Raw genomic sequence first — 10,911 nt, forward strand, 5'->3', positions numbered from 1 at the left:
GAATAGTTACTTAATGGTTTTATATTTATCCATGTTCTGTGAGTTTCCCTTTAGGACAGAGACAGTATATCATTTGCTATGGGGTCCCCAACAACTGGCAGAGTGTTTTTGAGTGGAAAGAAGGAAAGACGGATGGATGGATGGTTGGATGGATGGATGGATGGGTGGGTGGGACAGACAGACGCCTGAGCTTTGACAAACTTTCTGGAGCCAAGTGCCACTAGGGGGCAGTATGGAGAAGCTTTTCAAGGTCTTCCCAAACTCTTCTACCAGACCCTGGCTGGTGAGGTTTCCAGAGAAGCTTATTTTGTTCAACATTTTCATTGCGAGAGGAGTTGGTGCCTGATGGCTTGTGCAAGGACACAGCTCCTGAGCTGGCCACCTGAGTGGGTCTGGCATCTTTCCCTTACAGAACACCCAGCTCCCTGGGTTCTGATGGCCCCCGTGCTGGTAATCCTCCGGCAGCTTTGTACCCCTGGAGCCCTTTCTGGGACTGCCTGTCGGCGTCTGGTGGTGAACGTGTGCATCACAGAGGAGATGGACCACTGAGTGCGCCATTCAGGGAGGGCCAACTGTGTCTTCCAGCCTCTCAGCGGGACCCCATCTTTGGTGACTTGAGCCCCCACCAAACTCCCTCTTTCCTTGACATGTCTCTTCTGTCCTTTTAGACCTTCATCACCTGAGCTTATATTTCTCAGGAAAAGAAGGCCCCCATGCTCAGAGCATGTCCTACACTATGCTTCTCCTCTTCAAATTTACTTCTCTTGTGTACCTTGTCCTCTAGCCCTGACTTTTAATTTCCTCTATCTCTTTGTGTGTTGCGGGGGGGTGGGTGTTGGAGAGAATGCTAAAATGGTGATGGCTCACTCCCTTCCCTCCTGGCTGTCCACACATTGTCACAGCAGACTTTTGAGGTCCATGCCTTAGCAGAGGGAGATATCCAGACTGCACAGAAAACCTCAAAATTCCCTTTTCATTCATTCATTCATCCATCTATTTAATTACTCAATTATTAAAAAATATTTTAAGCATCCTCTATGTGTCGGGTGCTGAAAAAATGACATATAATCTTTACGTTTGTTAAGCCTTTAAGCACTTATGTGCTAGGCACCATGCTAAAGGCCTGACAGTCATTATCCTTATTATACAAGCCTGTGAGGGAGACGTTATTATTCCCATTTTACAGATGAGGAAGCAAAGGTCTAGAGCAATCACATCACTTGACTGAGTTACAGAACCAGGAGTCAAGCTGTGAAGGCGGCCACCCAAATGGTCAGGCATTTCTGTTGAAGTTCACTGTTGGGCTTGTGGTTGCTTGTGCCCAGGATACTCCCAGAGTCTGCACCTTCGCAGGCAGCTGGGGAGCAGTTAAGCACATAGGCTCAAGGGATGAGCAAGAGCTACAGAGACCTCCAGACCTGGGTCTGTGTTCACTTAAGTGTGTTATAGCTTTGTGGCTCCTAAAGTAGAATTCTAGAATGTTCCAACAAGTTCAATTCTGCAACTGTATATTAGTACTCTGTGTGGGACCCAGCATCACCTCAAAGCTGTGGCTCAGAGTCCCTCCAGGGTCACTGGGATGGGAGTCAGGAACCTGGGTCTGCTTGACTGGGACCTAACAAGCCGCTTGAGCTGGACCCCCTCCTCTTGCCACATGGCCTTCTGCTTTATCTGTAAGTATATAAGACTTCAACTGTAAGACTATAGTATCCCATGTAAAATATACTTCGTGTCCCGGAGAGCTGTCCTCAAGATGAGATAAGAGCATGAGTGTGAACGTGCCCTTACATAATCCGTGTGCCCTCATTATCACCACAAGCTGGGCTGCTGTGTTTTGATTGGGTCCCCTGGAGGCCTAGTTGTTCCTAGCCTTCAGGACTGCAAAGGTCAGGATAATTTTTTGTTATGAATCTCCATGAGTTCCATAGCATTTCTTCCTTTTAAAAATGACTGCCGTAAATACTCTGCTCTAAAAGAAAAAGAAGCTTAATACAAAAGTAGGCAGGATATAACCTCCAAAAAAAAGTGGATGTATTTAGCCTCGTGAAAAGCTATGTGGTCAACAGGCACCTGGGTGGTTCAGTCAGTGGAGCATCCGACTCTTGATTTTGGCTCAGGTCACCATCCCAGGGTTGTGGGATCCAGCCCTGAGTCAGGCTCTGCGCTGAGAGTGGAGCCTGCTTAAGACTTTCTTTCTCTCTCCCTCTGCTCCCTCTCCCCTGCTCGTGCGTTCCCTCTCTAAAATAAAAAATAGCAAAAACTAAAAAGCCCCACAAAACTATGTGGTCTATATTTTTTTCATTTCGCTTTAGATCAGTGGGAATTGAAGCAAGGACTGACCTCTGGGAGCCGTCGCTGGAGAGTGTATGTAGTTTACAGGGGCACTCTTGGATCTTGCAGCCAAGCCCTCCCTGGGCAGCGAGAGGTGCACTAAATACGTCATGGGGCAGCCACGTGCACGAGAGAACTGAAGGACAGAATAGAAAAATGAGTTCCAGGAAATGTTTTTAATGTGTATTACAAAATAGCATGTGCAGGGACACCTGGGTGGCTCAGTTGGTTGAGCATCTGACTTGGGCTCAGGTCACGATCTTGCTGCTCGTGGGCTGGAGTCCTGCGTCGGGCTCTGGCTCTGTGTTGACAGCTCAGAGCCTGGAGCCTGCTTCATATTCTGTGTCTCCATCTCTCTCTGCCCCTTCCCCACTTGTGCTCTGTCTCTCTCTCAAATATGAATAAAAACATTAAAAAAAAATAGCATGTGCAGCATGAATGAACTCCCAACCCCCCAATTTGTAAAGTGCCAACACTTTATGCCAACAGGCAGCCTCAAATGCACAGAAAACAAAAACAAAAACAAAAACAAAAACAAAAAACCACCAGAAGGCTATACAGCAAAATCCCATGGGGTTATCTCTGTATGGAAGAATGATGTCTGGGTTTATTTTCTCTGAGTTATTTCTTGCATTTTCCAAATCTTCCTGTTTTGTAATCAGAAACCTAGAACAAATAAAGTAGCCAAAAAAAAGAAAGAAAAATGACGCAAGATGAATTATGCCACACTCTGTGTGAGACTTCGGTCTCCTTGGGACCTGCAGAATTTCAGTGAAGCCACATCCTGGACTGTAGAAGGCTCTTCTGGGCTTGGGCTGGCACCGCTCATCTCCTGCCTTTGCTTTTCTCGGGCTGGGCCTCGTGTCTGGCTTGCGGTAAGTGCCCCATCTGTGTGTGCCGAGTGGACCACTTTCCTTCCTAGGAGGGCCAGGGTGGCTCCTGGCCAAGAGGGGACCACAGAGAAAAGCTGCCACTTAAGTAGGGATGGGCCATCCCTAAACTGCATTCCTTTCTGAGTTTAAAATTGTGTGTCTGAAGCCTTTGATTGCTTCTCTCCTCAGAAGCCTGGAATGAGGTAACCAGCAACATTCCTTCTTCCCGCTGCCATTAAAATAAAGACTCTGTCTCAGAGTGCCTGGGTGGCTCAGTCAGTTAAGCAACTGACTTCAGCTCAGGTCATGATCTCACAGTTAGTGAGTTTGAGCCCTGCATTGGGCTCTGTGCTGACAGCTCAGAGCCTGGAGCCTGCTTCAGATTCTGTGTCTCCCTCTCCATCTGCCCCTCCCCTGCTCATGCTCTGTCTTTCTCTCTCAGGAACTGAATAAACATTAAAAAAAAAAAAAAAAGAAAGAAAGAAAGAAAGAAAAGTCTCTGTCCTTAAAACAGCAGCAGGGTTTGGGGAGGATAGGTCTCTTCCCATTGATCAGGCTTCTTGCTGACAAGCAACAGGAGTTAATTCCGGCCAATTTAAGCAAGCAAGAAATGCATTGGAAAGCCTTCTGGTAACTCCCAGTTTGGACAGGAAGACTAGAGCCCATTGGTAAAACGAGCAGGACCAAAGCCATTGGGACCACTGCTGAGTCCCCTGAGCTGTGTCTCTGCCACAGGTCTCAGTCTTCTTATGATTTTGAGTCCTGACAGATTTACCATAGGGCTTGAGAGCACAGGCCCTGGAGCCAGACCGCCTGGTCTCAGATCCCATCTACCAGGACCTAAAGCAAATTCCATGACTTTTCTAATGCTTCCGTTTTCACATCTGTAAAATAGAGATAATAAAAGTACCAGCTGGCATTCCTTATCTTTTGCTATGAAGCAAATTACCCCCAAACTCAGTGGCTTATAACAACAATAAACATTTATTACCTCAGTTTCTGCGGGTCAAGTATTCAGGAGCAGCTTAGCTCGGCGACTCTGTCACGAATTCTCCTGAGGTTCCGTCAGAGGTAGGTTGGGGGTACAGTAGTCGAAGGCTCAGCTGGGACTGGAAGATGTTTCCAAGGTGGTTCACTCCTGTGGCTGGTAAGTTGTGCCAGCTGGTGGCAGGGGGCCTTAGTTTCTCCCTAACTGGGCTGCTTGAGGATCCTCACAACATGGTGGCTGCCTCACCTGTCAGAGCAAGAGATACTGGAGAGAGCGCCAGCAGAAGGTACATCCTTTGTATGACCTAGCCTGTGACGTCACATCACATCACTTCTGCTATAGTCACTCTTTAGAAGAAAGTAAGTCCAGCCAGAGTGCAAGGGGAGGAAAATTAGCCTCCACCTTTTGAAGGGAGGTATATGAAAAAATTTGCAGCCATATCTTATAACCACCACAGTACCTCACAGAATCATTACAAAGATTAAATGAGTTAATAGTAGTGTTTAAGATAGCGCCTAGAATGTGGTAATTACCACATAGATGTTTGATTGCTGGTAGTAGTAGTAATATTCTTATTCTCCCCCACCCACCCTGCCAGTCGGCCTGTTCCTCACTGTCCTCCTCCAAAGTTACCTCAGAAGTGGAGGTGATCCTTGACTTTACTGGCTCCTAAGTCTCCCTCAAGGAAGCAGGAGCTGCTTTCGGACCGGTCCCACACTTTTTATCTACCTCAGGAAAGAGTCACGCTGGGACTCCAATGACAGTGGTCAGGCCTGGCTGTTCAGCACAGGGGAGTCAGCCCCTTTGTACATCTCAGTCCTCACAGCTGCTGCAAGGCCGACCCTTGCTTTCTGCTCTTCAATTCCTCAGGGGAGACACCCGCAACAGGGAACTGGAGGAAATTCCCCGGGCAAATGATTGGCCCAGTGAGACACACGCGGGGCCTTGCCCAGTTGGTGATAGGGTAGGGGGTGGCCTTTGAGAGCCTGGACAGAAACCAGTGGGCAGGAAGAGCCAGCGGGAAGGACTGTTGCTGCCACAAGCCCACACGCTCTGAGGCAGAGCCACAGCGAATGAACGAGCGGGCTGTTCCCTGCAGAGGATGCCTGCCTGAGGGGCGCGTGCACAGGCTGAAACCCAGCCAGGCCCCGCTTGCCAAGCCCGGAGCCTTGGCTGCATCAACCCTGAGGAAGAGGTGCCTTTTCCTAACTGTCAGCTCAGAGGGGGCACTTTTTCTAATTTATAGGACACATTGCATGTGCTAGCTGTGGTTGGGCCACCAGATCTTGTTTAAAGATCCCTGCCCTGGGCTCTGGTATGTGAGTATTTCACCACCGGGGGCTGATTACTTGTCCCTCTGGGGTTTAGCGTTTCCATTTTCCAGCTCCTACTTGGGCTTCCTTCTTCCGTCTCACAGGTACGAGGCGGACAGTGGAGAGGACCACAGGCCTGAGGCGCACGAGAGCACCTGCCCTTTCCCAGGTGCGGCTTGGTCTCCAACGCCTTCCGATGTGCCGGAATGCTGCTCAGAACTCATCTACCTGGGAACTCTGGGGCGGCCTGGAAGAAGGAGCACGAGGGGCCTTTCTCAGAGCACGAGGCGGCCTTCACTTCCCCCACCCACCCTGGCCTGGCCTGGCCAAGGCGGTTACCCAGCTGGGCATGGTCAGGGCAATTGGGTCTGGGGTGCGGTGGGAACCCTCCTTAGCAGGATAGGAAGAACAGAGGTAGGAGGAAGACTTAAAATCTTTACACAAGGGCAGCACCCTTTGCATTCTGCTCTGGAGTAGATCCTCATTTTGCAGGAGACACTCTGATGTCTGCAAGGACTTATGTCTCAACACAGATTGATACAGTCAGGTGAATAGGGAGATGACAGATGACGGATAGACTACTCACAGGAGAGGTTTGCAAAGGAAGCGATGGGCCAGCAAGCATTTTTATACAAACTTTGTAAACTTTTTCTAGAGGAAAATTTGAAAAACCACATGCAGAAAAAGTCCTCTGCTCCTGTCTGGTTAAAAATATAAAATAAACAGGCACAGAAGTCATCCTTCAATGTGGTCTTCCCTTTAGCCCCAAAACCAGACTGTTCATATTTACACTTGGTGAATCCTCGTCTCCACTTCTATCATTTTATCTAGAGTGGAAGAAGCAGAGGAGCGTGATAATAATAGTATTTTTTAAGCCTAATACCATTTTGTTTTATTTTTTATTAAAATAACATTAACAGGGGTGCCTGGGTGGCTCAGTCAGTTGAGCGTCTGACTTCGGCTCAGGTCATGATCTTGCGGTTCCTGGGTTCTAGCCCCGCATAAGGCTCTGTGCCGACAGCTCAGAGCCTGGAGTCTGCTTCAGATTTTGTGTCTCCCTCCCTCTCGCCCCTCCTCGTTCACACTTTGTCTCTCTCGCTCTCAAAAATAAATAAACATTAAAAAAATTTAAAAAATAACATTAACAAATAATATATTAGTTTTGAGTGTATAAACATAATGATTTGATATTTGTATACATTGCAAAATGATCACCACTATAAGTTTAGTTAACATCCATCATCTAATTACAATATTTTTTCTTATGATGAGAACTTTCAAGCTCAGCTCTCTTAGAAACTTTCAAACAGGCAATACAATATTGGTGACTACAGTCACCATGTTGTACATGATATCGCTATGACTTACTTATTTTATAACTGGAAGTTTGCACCTCCTGATTTCCTTCCCTCATTTTACCCACTCCCCAAGCCCCCTCCCTTCTGGCAACTACCACTATGTTCCCTGTGAATTTGTTTTTGTTTTTCTCATTTGTTTTGTTTTTTAGCTTCCACATATAAGTGAAGTCATTTGGTATTGGTCTTTCTCTGTCTGACTAATTTCACTTAGCATAGTACCCTCAAGGTCCATCCGTGTTGTTGCAAATGGTAATATTTCATTCTTTATGGCTGAGAAGTACTCCATTGTGTGTGTGCGTGTGTATCTCACATCTTTTTTTTTTTCACATCTTCTTTATCACTTCATCCATTGATGGACACTTAGGTTGTTTTCATATCTTTGCTATTGTAGACAATGCTACAGTGAACATAGGGGTGCATATATCTTTACTTTTTTTTATTTTAGAGAGGAGGGTGGTGGGGAGAGGGAGAGAGAGAGAAAGAGAGAGAGAGAGAGAGAGAATGCTAAGCAGGCTCCCTGCTCAGTGCAGAGCCTGACATAGGGCTTGAGATCACAACCTGAGTTGAAATCAGGGGTAGGATGCTCAACCAACTAAGCCACCCAGGCACTCCTATATCTTTTCAAATTAGAATTTTCATTTTCTTCCCACAAATACCCAGAAGTAGAATTGCCAGATCACATGGTAGTTTGACTCACTAAGAAAAAAGGAAGAGGGCTTAAATAAATAAAATCAGAAATGAAAGAGAAGTTACAACTGATATTGAAAAAACACAAAGGATCATAGGAGACCACTCTAAAAAATTATATGTCACAATATTGAACAACTAGAGAAATGCATAAATTCCTAGAAATAGACAATCATCTAAGACTGAATCATGAAGGAATATCAAATCTATACTAGACCAATTACTAGTAAGGAGATTCAATTAATAATTAAAACCCACCTAACAAACACAAGTCCAAGCCCAGAAAGCTTCACTGGTGAATTCAACCAAGCATTCAAAGAAGATTTAAAACCTATCCCTCTCAAACTCTTCCAAAAAATTGAAGAGGAGATAAATCTTCCAAACTCATTTTATGAGGTCAGCATTATCCCACACCAAAACCAGAGGAGGACACCATGAAAAAAGAAAATTGCAGGACACTATTCCCGATGAACATAGATGTGAAAATCCTCAATGAAATATTAGCAAACCAAATTCAACAATAAATTAAAAGAATCATTCACCATTATCAAGTGAGATTTATTCCAGGGATGCAAGGATGGTTCAATATCCACGAATCAATCAAATATCACATTAACAAAATGAAGGATAAAAATTATGTGATCATCTCAATAGATGTAGAGAAAGCAGTTGGCAAAATTTGGCATCCATTTATGATAAAGACTGTCAATAAAGTGGGTATAGAGTGAACATACTTCAACATAATAAAGGCCATATATGACGAGCCCACAGCTAACATCATACTCAATGGTGAAAAGATGAAAGCCTTTCCTATAATACCAGTACAAGACAAGGACACCCATTCTCGCCATTTTTATTCAACATTGTATTAGAAGTCCTAGCCAGAACAAAGAAATAAAAGGCATCTGAATTGAAAAGGAAGAAGTAAAACTGTCACTATTTGCAGGCAACATTATTTTATTTATAACCCTAAAAACTTCACCAAAAATACCTGATAGAACTAAGAAACAAATTCAGTAAAGTTGCAGGATACAAAATCAATATACAAAAATCTGTTGTGTTTTTATATACTAACAATGAAATACCAGGAAAAGAAATTAAGAAAACAATCCCATTAACAATTGCATCAAAAAGAATAGAATACCTAGGAATAAATTTAACCAAGGAGGTGAAAAACCTATGTACTGAAAACTGTAAGACATTGATGAAGTAAATTGAAGAAGACAAAAATAAATGGAAAAACAGTTCATGCTCATGGATTAGAAGAATTAATATTGTCAAAATGGCCACATTACTCTAAGCAAGCTACAGACTCAGTACAATCTCTATCAAAATTCTAATGGCACTTTTCAGAGAAATAGAACAAACAATCCTAAAATTTGTGTGGAACCACGGAAGACCCAACTCGCTAAAGCAATCTTGAGAAAAAAGAACAAAACTGGAGGCATCACGATTTCAAGCTATATTACAAAGCTATAGTAATAATAGCAAGTAATGACCATGAGCAATAAAAGCAACTCTCATAATGAGGGCTCAGCCTGTAGTTTCGGGCCATGTTGACTCTGAGGAACTTGTGAGGTCAATTCACCCTGACGACTTCACATCCTGTCCCACGGACCAAGGATATTTTGCAGCCATGCACACCTGGGGCCAGAGCACAAAGCTGAGGCTCACCTGTGGTTAGAGGGATTACAGTTTCCTAGGAAACCTCAACAAGGAAAATAATACCATTTCTGGCTTTTGCCACTAGGTGGGACTTTACAACAGAAGTCAAGTCTGGTGAGGCAATAGCATCTGTTACAGGTTGTTTTTTTTTTTTATGTTTTTATTTATTTTTGAGACAGAGAGAGACAGAGCATGAGCAGGGAAGGGACAGAGAGAGAGGGAGACACAGAATCAGAAGCAGGCTCCAGGCTCTGAGCCATCAGCACAGAGCCCGATGCAGGGCTCGAACTCACAGACTGTGAGATCATGACCTGAGCCGAAGTCGGACGCTCAACCGACTGAGCCACCCAGGTGCCCCTGTTACAGGGTTCTTTAACTTCAACACTATTGGCATTTGGGGGCTGGACAATTGGCTGTTCTGTGCTTTGTGCAGTGTCCAGCAGTAGCTCCCACCTCTCCCCTACCCATTGAATTCCAGTAGCAACTTTTGAGTTGTGACAACCAAAGTGTCTCCAAACATTACCAATGTCTCTACAGCCACAGTGTGTGTGTGTGTGTGTGTGTGTGTGTATTGAAAAATCACCCCTGGTTAAGAAGCACTGCTCTGGGGGTGCCTGGGTGGCTCAGTTGGTTAGGTGTCCGACTTTGGCTCAGGTCATGATCTCACGGTCTGTGAGTTCGAGCCCCGCGTCAAGCCTGTGCTGACAGCTCAGAGCCTGGAGTCTGCTTCAGATTCTGTGTCTCCCTCTCTCTCTGTGCCTCCTCGCTCACACTGTATCTCTTTCTCAAAAAATAAATAAACATTTTTTAAAAATTAAAAAAAAAAAAGAAGAAGCACTTCTCTGGTGTTTAAGAGCAGGGGTCCCGTAGCCAGACCACTTAAATTTAAATCCCAGTGTCTGTGGCGACTTAATGAGCACCCAACTAGCTAATAAATGTAAGGGTACCATGGTCACAGAATTTATCCTCTAAACCAGGGCAATTTGAGAAAGAATGAGGGTTCTAATAATAATTTCATAAATGGAGACTGTCTCAGCCAACAAGGATATGTGGTCAGTCCTTAAGTCTATAAACAGTGTCGAGCACTGGATGACTTGTGTGTTAAGTGTTTTACATGTAGGAGCTTCATTTAATCCCCTCAAGACCCAGCAAGATCAGTTCTATTATTATTCCCTTTTTGTGTATGGAAAGACTGAGACACTAGAAGCTAACTTACCCAACATCCCAAGGTGAGTTGTACAGTCTGAATTCTGGTCTTGGCAGGTGAGTTTCCAAGTCTGTGTTCTTAGCCACATGCCCACATGTGTTTGGTTGGGTGCCCAGGGAAACACGGTGCTGCTCAACGTCCATTGGTCTCCATGTGGACGACTAGCTCTAGGTCATTCACAGCTGCAACGTGAAGCCCATTTAAAAAGCTCAGTTTTCAGAGGTACTGTGATAAAAAGCAGACACATGAAAGTCAGTGTGGAGCAGGAAATGAGAGTGGCAGTGCCCAATCTGATTCCCAGTTTTGTAGAGCTCAACAGGTGCACTCATCCCACTGGAAAGTCACTATGTCTGCTTAAGAATAAAACAAAAAATTATTTTTTGTTTTCACAGATGGTTACTGAGCTCTTAAGACATAAAGTCTTAGTAAGTCATTTGGATCCAGCTGCTTAATAAATTCAACTGTTAGGTATTTCTTTTGGCCTGAGGGG

The sequence above is a fragment of the Acinonyx jubatus genome, chromosome D2 (genome assembly GCF_027475565.1).
Source record: "Acinonyx jubatus isolate Ajub_Pintada_27869175 chromosome D2, VMU_Ajub_asm_v1.0, whole genome shotgun sequence".
Taxonomy (NCBI): domain Eukaryota; kingdom Metazoa; phylum Chordata; class Mammalia; order Carnivora; family Felidae; genus Acinonyx; species Acinonyx jubatus.